Genomic DNA, 10,436 nt, shown 5'->3' with positions numbered 1-10,436 from the left:
TCTTCTGTGTATTGGGGCAGGGACTGGTTCCTTTGTTTCAACACTGTCTGTTACTAAGCAAATGTCTTTCCAGTCAGGGGCTTGCAATTTTAAGTTTTAATGTTCATGTGGCGAAATAATGTGTGCCTCAGTCTTGGTAGGTGGGGGGTGGGGTGGGGGTGGGGCTTGCCTGACAGCAACAAATGCTGGCTTTGCCAGCAACACTTACATCCCATGAAACAAATGAAAAGAAAGGGCTGGGTGTCATCTTGATATTGCTTCCGACCACTCTGAAAAATTAAACTTAATGGAAAAACTGTAATCACAAGACTGAAACAGGCAGAGTTATGTGTGCTACATGTATATATATTAGCTGTGTGTGTGTAAATGCAAACACATGTATTTGAGAGATGTAACTCAAAGGCAATCCCAAATTACAAGCAAACCAGATCAGAACATTTGGGTAATTGTAAAATGTAATCTGTAAGTAGCAGTTCATGAAAGATCTTTATAACTGTAAACCTGGGGCTAAGACACATGGTGCTATAAAACTGCACATACTGGTCACAGACAGCTACCTAGAAAGTGTAATGTGCAGCTGGCTGACCGGATGTGGCGAAGTGGTTCTTCAAAATCTTGGATGACACTCCAATGCAATGCTGAGGAAGTACTGCACTGGTGGAGATGCTACCTTTCGGATAATTGCGGCCTGGTCAGCCCTCTCAGGTGGATGTAAAGAATCCCATGGCACTACTTTGAACAAGAGCAGAGGAGTTTTCCCTAACAAACTGGCTAATATTTATTCCTCAACCCAAATCACTGAATAAATCAGATGATCTGGTCATTTACACTGAGTTTCACTGCCAGCTATGCCTCACCTCAGCCATGATCTTATTGAATGGTGGGGCAGGCTTGAGTGGCCGAATGGCCTACTCCTGCTCCTATTTCTTATGCTCTTACGTTCACCTTGACCTCAGTGACAATGGAGAACTATGATTATGAGCAAACTTGCATACACACAGCTTCTTTTCTCGATTCTTCTACGTTTACAACATTTTCTTCCTCAAATATTCATTCACTTCCCTTTTGAAAGCTATCAGAGATTGTGCTTCCACCATTGTGTCCGGCAGGGTCTTCTGCGTCCTAACAAACCTCTGTGTAATGTAAAATTCTTCCAACCTCTCCCTTCATTCTTTCAGTGATAATCTTAAATTTTTGCCCTCTAGTTATCAAATCAGATCAAATCAATGACTAGGGAAATAGTTTTTCATATCAGAACCTTTCACAGTTTGGAATACCTCTTCTCAACCGTCTCTCGTTTAAAGAAAAGATCTTCAATTCCTCTAGTCTCTGCTCATAATTAAAGTCTCTCATCCCTGAATTTATCTTAGTAAATCTCTTCTTCACTCTTTTTCCATGGCTTTTACTTCCTTCCAGAAGTACAATGGCCAACAATAGATACAGCAGCTGGGGGTATTTAAGTTCAATTAATTAATAAATCTGGAATAAAATGATAGTCTCATTAATAATGATCATGAAACTACCGGATTGTCATGAAAAAAACCCACCTGGTTCACTAATGTCTTTTAGGGAAGGAAATCCGCTGTCCTTACCCGGTCTGGCCTACATGCGACTCCAGACCCACAACAATGTGGTTGACTCTTAACTGCGCTCAGAAATGGCCTAGCAAGCCACTCAGTTGTATCAAACTGCTACTGAGAAAATCACTGTGGGTGTACCTGCCCCACATGGACTGCAGCGGTTAAAGAAGGTGGCTCACCACTACCTTCTCAAGGGCAATTAGGGATGGGCAATAAATTCTGGCTCAGCCAAGTGATGCTCACATTCCAAGAATGAATAATAAAAAAGGGTTTTCCCCGATCATGTTGCATGAAGATGGCTAACTGCTGTCTGCTGTGGATTTCTGGTGGTGTAGAGTTGAGGAGACATTTAAGTTCCATTGTGGAGGGAAGTGACCATGAGGGTGCAGAAGAACATGCTAAAATAATAAGAATTTCATCTTTAGATGTGAGTGCTCTAATAAGTTCAACTTGCTCTAGATTGGCTACACATCAAAACTGATAGCCCAGCAAAATATTTTAATTCGATGTGAATCTGTTTTTCAAGGCAGCCAAACATCGAAAGCCAGGAATAATCTTCACGTGGCTAACATGTGTGATCTATTTTATACCATGTGAGCGGGCATTCTCTGTAAATTGAGGTTCTCCTGAGTGGAACAAACAAATAGCTAAACAAACATTTCACGCCTGGGAAGCAGCGAGCTGATTCGTAGTTTGACTGGTGGTGAGAGGGAAATCAGGCCATAGAAAAGAATTTGCCTGATGCAACTACACGTGTTACTACATGCAAAAAGAGTGTTGTGAATGTTTACACAGAGCTAACCAGCCTCCTATGATGTTTCACACAGGCAGGCTGGGATCTGCAACTGGATTGTGGGCCTGGAATTACAGTAGGATTCTCCTAATCTCCCCCCACAATTTCAACTGGAGCTTAGGGGAAAACCTGGAGCAACCACACAAATGGCCATCTACAATGTATCTGTGGCTTCCAACAATAGAGAGATACAGCACTGAAACAGGCCCTTCGAGTCTATGCTGACCAACAGCCACCCATTTATACTAATCCTACATTAATCCCATATTCCCCACCACCCCTCAATTCTCCTACCACCTACCTACACTAGGGGCAATTTACAATGGCCAATGTACCATCAACCCTGCAAGTCTTTGGCTGTGGGAGGAAACTGGAGCACCTGGCAGAAATCCATGCAGTCATAGGGAGAACTTGCAAACTCTGCACAGGCAGTACCCAGAACTGAACCCAGGTCGCTGGAGCTGTGAGGCTGTGGTGTTAACCGCTGTGCCACTCAATCGTGAGCCAATGTTAAAATGGGATATTGGGAGGACTCTGCTGTAGTTCTAGCCTGTGATGTTTAGATGCTAAGAACATAAGAAATATCATTGCTGAGCTTTTACCTCAATTTCAGTTCTATTGCTTACCATCACCTTTTTTGTTATTATTTTATGGGATGTGGGCATCGCTGGCAAGGCCAGCATTTATTGCCCATCCCTAATTGCCCTTGACAACTGAGTGGCTTGTGAGGCCATTTCAGAGAGCAGTTAAGAATCAACCACATTGCTGTGGAGGCCAGGTCAGCAAAGGACAGTCGATTTATGTCCTTAACTTCTCATATGATCTAGCGGTCAGGATTCCTGGTTTTCGCCTGGGTTCGACTCCTGGTATGGGAACAGCAATCTTTTGGGGCGGCACAGTTGTGCAGTGGTTAGCCTCACAGCTCCAGCAACCCAGATTCGATTCTGGGTCGTGCCTGTGTGGCGTTTGCAAGTTCTCCCTGTGACCATGTGGGTTTCCGCCGGGTGCTCCAGTTTCCTTCCACAGCCAAAGACTTGCAGGTTGATAGGTAAATTGGCCAGGAATGGATGTTGGATGTTCCAGGGTTTAGATGTTTCAAAAGGAATAGGGAGGGAGGTAAAAGAGGTGGGGGAGTGGCATTGTTAATCAGGGATAGTATCACAGCTGCAGAAAGGGAGGTCGTCGAGGAGGGTTTGTCTACTGAGTCATTATGGGTGGAAGTGAGAAACAGGAAAGGAGCAGTCACTTTGTTGGGAGTTTTCTATAGACCCCCCAATAGCAGCAGAGACATGGAGGAACAGATTGGGAGGCAGATTTTGGAAAGGTGCAGAAGTAACAGGGTTGTTGTCATGGGTGACTTCAACTTCCCTAATATTGATTGGAACCTCCTTAGTGCAAATAGTTTGGGTGGAGCAGTTTTTGTCAGGTGTGTCCAGGAAGGTTTCCTGACTCAATATGTAGATAGGCCAACTAGAGGGGAGACTATGTTGGACTTGGTGCTTGGCAATGAACCAGGCTAGGTGGCAGATCTCTCGGTGGGAGAGCATTTCGGTGATAGTGATCACAACTCCCTGACCTTTACTATAGTCATGGAGAGGGACAGGAGCAGACGGGATGGGAAAATATTTAATTGGGGGAGGGGGAATTACAATGCTATTAGGCAGGAACTGGGGAGCATAAATTGGGAACAGATGTTCTCAGGAAAATGCACGACAGAAATGTGGAGGTTGTTTAGGGAGCACTTGCTGCGACTGCTGGATAGGTTTGTCCCAATGAGGCAGGGAAGGGATGGTAGGGTGAAGGAACCTTGGATGACAAGAGATGTGGAACAGTTAGTCAAGAGGAAGAAGGAAGCTTACTTAAGGTTGAGGAAGCAAGGATCAGACAGGGCTCTAGAGGGTTACAAGGTCGCCAGGAAGGAACTGAAGAATGGACTTAGGAGAGCTAGAAGGGGACATGAAAAAGTCTTGGTGGGTAGGATTAAGGAAAATCCCAAGGCGTTCTACACTTATGTGAGGAACAAGAGGATGGCCAGAGTGAGGGTAAGGCCGATCAGGGATAGTGGAGGGAACTTGTGCCTGGAGTCAGAGGAGGTAGGGGAGGTCCTAAATGAATACTTTGCTTCAGTATTCACTAGTGAGAGGGACCTGGTCATTTGTGAGGACAGCGTGGAACAGGCTGATATGCTCGAACAGGTTGAGGTTAAGAGGGAGGATGTGCTGGAAATTTTGAATGATATGAGGACAGATAAGTTCCCGGGGCCAGACGGGATATACCCAAGGATATTACGGGAAGCGAGGGAAGAGATTGCTGCGCCTTTGGCGATGATCTTTGCGTCTTCGCTGTCCACTGGAGTAGTTCCGGATGATTGGAGGGTGGCAAATGTTGTTCCCTTGTTCAAGAAAGGGAATAGGGATAACCCTGGGAATTATAGACCAGTCAGTCTTACGTCGGTGGTGGGCAAATTATTGGAGAGGATTCTGAGACACAGGATTTATGATTATTTGGAAAAGCATGGTTTGATTAGAGACAGTCAGCATGGCTTTGTAAGGGGCAGGTCATGCCTCACAAGCCTTATTGAATTCTTTGAAGATGTGACAAAACACATTGATGATGGAAGAGCAGTGGATGTGGTGTATATGGATTTTAGCAAGGCGTTTGATAAGGTTCCCCATGGTCGTCTCATTATAGGAAGGATGTGGAAGCTTTAGAGAGGGTGCAGAGGAGATTTACCAGGATGCTGCCTGGACTGGAGGGCATGTCCGACGAAGAAAGATTGAGGGAGCTAGGGCTTTTCTCATTGGAGCGAAGAAGGATGAGAGGTGACTTGATAGAGGGGTACAAGATAATGAGAGGCATAGATAGAGTGGATAGTCAGAGACTTTTTCCCAGGGTGGAAAGGGCTATCACCAGGGGGCATAATTTTAAGGTGATTGGAGGAAGGTTTCGGGGAGATGTCAGAGGTAGGTTCTTTACACTGAGAGTGGTGGGTGCGTGGAATGCGCTGCCAGTGGTGGTAGTAGAAGCAGATACGTTAGGGGCATTTAAGCGACTCTTGGATAGGTACATGGATGATAGTAGAATGAAGGGTAGGTAGTTAGTTTGATCTTAGAGTAGGTTAAAGGTTCGGCACAACATCGTGGGCCGAAGGGCCTGTACTGTGCTGTGCTGTTCTATGTTCTATGTTCTATAGGTAGGTGGTAGGGGAATTGAGGGAAGGTGGGGATGTGGTAGGAAAATGGGACCAATATAGGATTAGTATAAATGGGTGGTTGATGGTTGGCACAGACTCAGTGGGCTAAAGGGCCTGTTTCAGTGCTGTATCTCTAAATGAACAAAGGACCAGTAGTTAACTAACTGGGTTGTCATGATTCATGGTACTATTGCTAAGACCAGCTTTCAATTACAGATTTTTATTAATTGATTGAATTTTACCAGCTGCTGTGGTGAGACGTGATCCTCTGTCCCTAGGGCATTAGCCTGGACTTCCAGATTAATAATTCAGTGATATTACCACTACACCAGCACCATTCCCCATGTCCATAAAGATATCACTCTCAGCCTTGAATATACCCAATGATGGAGCAGCCACAGCTCTCTGCGATAGAGAATTTCAAAGATTCACAACCCTGACAGTGAAGACATTTCTCCTTGTTTCAGCCTTAAATGGCTGACCCCTTATCCTGGGATAGAGACAGAGCTGTTTAACCTTCCCTGTTTCTTTAAGGCCGATGTGCAAGGATCCCTGTGGGGGAAGTGGTCTAAATTGAAATCTACTCAGGTCAATTAGAGGGTAGTCCTTGCTTGTAAATCCGTGGCTTCTCCCCTTGGGAGACAGTATTTCCGATAAGAAGGGGAAAGGGGATTTGATCCATTGGTATGTTTGAGACTTTCTGCAACCAGTGGATATCACAGAGACTGGAGTACTTGGTCGACATTGTGAATAGAATTCTTATTTAATTTGATAAGTTTTTCTTCGTTTTTACTATTTAGTTTTCTATTACTTGTGCCCCTTTTAAAATGGGATACTTGTGTTGGATTATGGACTGGATTTTACCAGCCCTCTGGGGATGGGCTGCGAGGAGGTGGGGTTGTAAAATGCCTAGGGAAAGCAGGTCTGTCAAGGGCCTGTTGTCTTCCCGCTGACATGCCATCTTGCCAGCAGTGGGAAAGGTGGAGGGCAGTGTTCCTGCTCAGAGGCCAACTGGGCCACTTAAGTGGCCAAATAAAAGCCTCTTCCGGCCTCCACAGGCATTTTACAAGTGGCCCTCTGCCATGTGAGGAGATCACCTGGAGAGCCCTGGCAGCCTCCCTGTGGGCTCTGGGTGAGGAGTGCCATCCTATTCGGGCACTCTGTGGCCTCACAGGGCTCCCCGGTGGCAATGGTCACCCCCATGGCAACCTGCTCACCAAGTCCCCCTCATCCTTTGCCGGGAACTGCCTGACTGGCCCTGGCGCCTCCAGACCCCACTTACTTGGTGGAAAGATGGCCTGCTTCCATGGCATGCCCTTCTTCCAGGCACAGTTCCAGCAATGGCCACCATCCCGGTGAGGCTGCTGAGACTGCTGTGCCCTCCAATTTGCCAGCAGCTCCTGGGGGGCGGGTGCCCTACTTTAAAGGGGCGCCAGCCCCGACGGCAACTAATTTATTGCCAGATGGCCAAAAAATGCCACAACTGGCCAGGGTGGGGTTGCCGCCTGCTTTCAGGCCTGTTGTTGGGGCCTCCGCCGAGCCAATAAAATTCCAGACTACGTTTTAATAGAAAGGGGATTTGACGATAAGAGGTATGAATTGGTCAATTTAAGTCATGGGGGGGGGGGGGGGTGGGGTGGGGGACGGTGTGCGGCGATGGTGGTGTGGCATCTCAAGAAGAGGCTACCGAAATTTGAGAGGTCCATGAATGAGATGGCTATGCCAAAACTGTAGAAAACGCTGAAATTAAAACAAGAAATGCTGGAAATATTCAGCAGGTCTGGCAGCATCTGTGGAACGAGAAGCAGAATTAACATTTCAGGTCAGTGACCCTTTATCAGAACTGGCAAATATTGGAAATGTAATAGGTTTTAAGCAAGTAAAGGGGTGTGGGGCAAGAGATAACAAAAGAGAAGGTATTGATAGGACAAGGTCACTGAACAGAAAGTCATGGAACAAAGGCAAATGGTATGTTAATGGTGTGCTGAAAGACAAAGCATTTGTGCAGAGAGGGTGTTAATTGACAGAAAAATGAGCAGCTCTGGCCCCAAGCACAAACATGAAAAAAAAACGGGTAGGCACAGTAGAAACAAACTAAAATAAATAAAACAAATTAAAAAAAAGAAAAAAGTAACTAAAAATAAAAATAAAAAAGGGCCTGATGAAGGGTCACTGACCTGAAACGTTAACTCTGCTTTTCTCTCTACAGATGCTGCCAGACCTGCTGAGTATTTCCAGCATTTCTTGTTTTTATTTCAGATTTCCAGCATCTGCAGTATTTTGCTTTTATTGTATAAGAAGCTGACTTGATGGACTCAATGACCTTTCCTCATGTTAAGCTTTCTAATGCAATGCAAAATAGTTAGAATTCCCAAACGTTAACTGTTGTTTTACTGTTAAAGCAGATGAAGATAATAGTTACTCATGGTTTTTGAAGCTTTGCCTTATTTTCGGACAGCTATTTGTTCATAAGCTTGAATCCGATGGTAAAATTCAGGGCATGCGACATCTACATGTGAGGTGAAGGTGAATAACTAAATGGTTTAATCTTTGTTCCTGCCTTCACTGCCTATTTCGCACACTGGTATATTGTTTGGCTAGCAGCAATATTGCGATTTAATCATTAAGGATAATGCAAGCTAATTTAATACTTGATTAACTTAACTATATTCTTGGATAGGATTGCTCAAGTGTGTGAGAATCAACAGGAATAGCAAGTCAAATCACACTATTACCACAGGGACTGGTTGCTAAGGCGATGGAAAAATGGGAATCGAAACTGAAATATTTTCTTTTTATTTTGAAGCTGTCTTCTTAAACGTAATGAAAATCTATTGAAAATGGGAATCAGAATTGTATATTTTGAGTCCTGAATATCAAACTGTGCCATTAATTCCTTTATTGAATTTTTGAAGTTCCTCTGAGGTCCCATTATGGGTTTTTTTTTTTCGGAACTGGAATAAATATTTTGAAAGACTTTCAGTTTGTTGTGTAGCATGCTGTGGAGTTTTACAAAGTGTTTCATGATCTGTGTTTTCAAAAAATCCGTCAATATTAAAAGTTTTCTTGATCTGGATTCTTTAAGCTGTAGAAATTGTGTTTGTGCGTGCTTTTGGTCTTCAAACACTGATAGAGCAACTTGTATCTTGTGAGCATGTTACAGTGTAACTTTAAAGCCTACCAATTGTGCTAATTATATTTTAGTTTGAAAGGCAGTGTCCTATGGAGGCTTAATATTTAACGCAACAGTGATCATTAATCAGCTGTCCTATCTGCCAGTGGATAACACCTCCACCAACTGTCACAGCACAGGTTCTGGAATGTTATGATCTGGAATGGACTGCCTGCAAGGGAGGTGGAAACAGATTCAATAGTAACTTTCAAAAGGAAGCTGGATATGTACTTATAAAGGAACCATTTGAAGGGATATGTGGAAAAAGCATGAGGGTGGGACTAATTGGATAGCTCTTTCAGAGAGTCAGCACAGGCACAATGGACCAAATAGCCTCCTTCTGTGTGATTCTGTACTGGCAGTTTTGTTAAAGCAATAAAACTGCTTCGCCTTTCTTCCCTGCCACCCTGTTCTCAAAGCTGTATGAATTTCATGTCTGTGTCTGACCTTGTCCAACAGGTCCTTGCTACCTGTGTGGATGAAGATGGATCAGCGGACTGACCATGGCACCATGATGAAAGATGCCATTCCAGTGGGAATGTGGGAACCAATTATATGCGTAGAACCAGAAATGATGTTCTGCTTCGAGAATTTGAGGAGTTAGGGTCCAAACTAAATTGCAGAACATCAAAGGTAATCATCTCCGGATTGTTACCTGAGCCACGTGCAAATCGGCACAGGGTCAAGCAGCTCAGAGAAATAAACGCACGGCTCAAAGAGTGATGTGGGAAGAAGGGGTTTCGATTCTTGGGACACTGGCATCAGTACTCAGGGAAGAGGGAGCTATTCCGTTGGGATGGGCTTCACTTGAACCGGGCTGGAACCAGTGTCCTGGCCAATCGCATAACTAGGGCTGTGGACAGGGCTTTAAACTAACAATGGCGGGGAGGAGGGTTTGGGTAAAGGGAAATTTAGAAATCCAAAGAGAGAGGTCAGGGCATCAGAGCAGGATAGTGATATGGGTAACTCCCAACAGAATGGGACAGATTTTTAACAAAAATTGTACATTGGCAAATGAAGTCATTGCAACGAACAGAGGTAAAAAAATTAAATTAAAGTTCCTTTATCTGAATGCACGAAGCATCTGTGATAAGATAGATGAACTAGTGGCACGAATAGAGGTAAATGATCTAGACCTAATTGCCATCTCCGAGACATAGTTACAAGGAGATCAAGGTTGGGAAATGAATATTCCAGCGTACACAATATTTCGGCAAGTCAGACAGAATGGCAAAGGAGGAGGGGTAGCCCTGATAGTAAAGAATGGCATAAGGACATTTATAAGAAGGGATCTGGCCTCAGAAGATCATGAAGTAGAATCAGTTTGGGTGGAAATTAGGAATAGCAGGAGCCAGAAAACACTGGTGGGAGTAGTTTACAGGTTCCCTAACAGTAGTTATATTATTGGGCAGAACATTAAACAGGAAATTATTGGAGCATGTACAAAAGGTAATGTATTAATTATGGGGGAGTTTAATCTACATATAGACTGGGACAATCAAATTGGCAACAGTAGTTTAGAAGATGAATTTGTAGAATGTTTTCATGACAGTTTCTTGGAGCAATATGTTGTAGAACCAACTAGGGATAAAGCCATCTTAGATCTCATATTGTGTCATGAAGCAGGGTTAATAAGCAATGTAATAGTAGAAGATCCACTGGGAAATAGTGATCATAATACCATTGAATTTCATGTTA

The sequence above is a fragment of the Heterodontus francisci genome, chromosome 20 (genome assembly GCF_036365525.1).
Source record: "Heterodontus francisci isolate sHetFra1 chromosome 20, sHetFra1.hap1, whole genome shotgun sequence".
Taxonomy (NCBI): Eukaryota; Metazoa; Chordata; class Chondrichthyes; order Heterodontiformes; family Heterodontidae; genus Heterodontus; species Heterodontus francisci.
Note: the sequence above shows the minus strand (reverse complement) of the source record.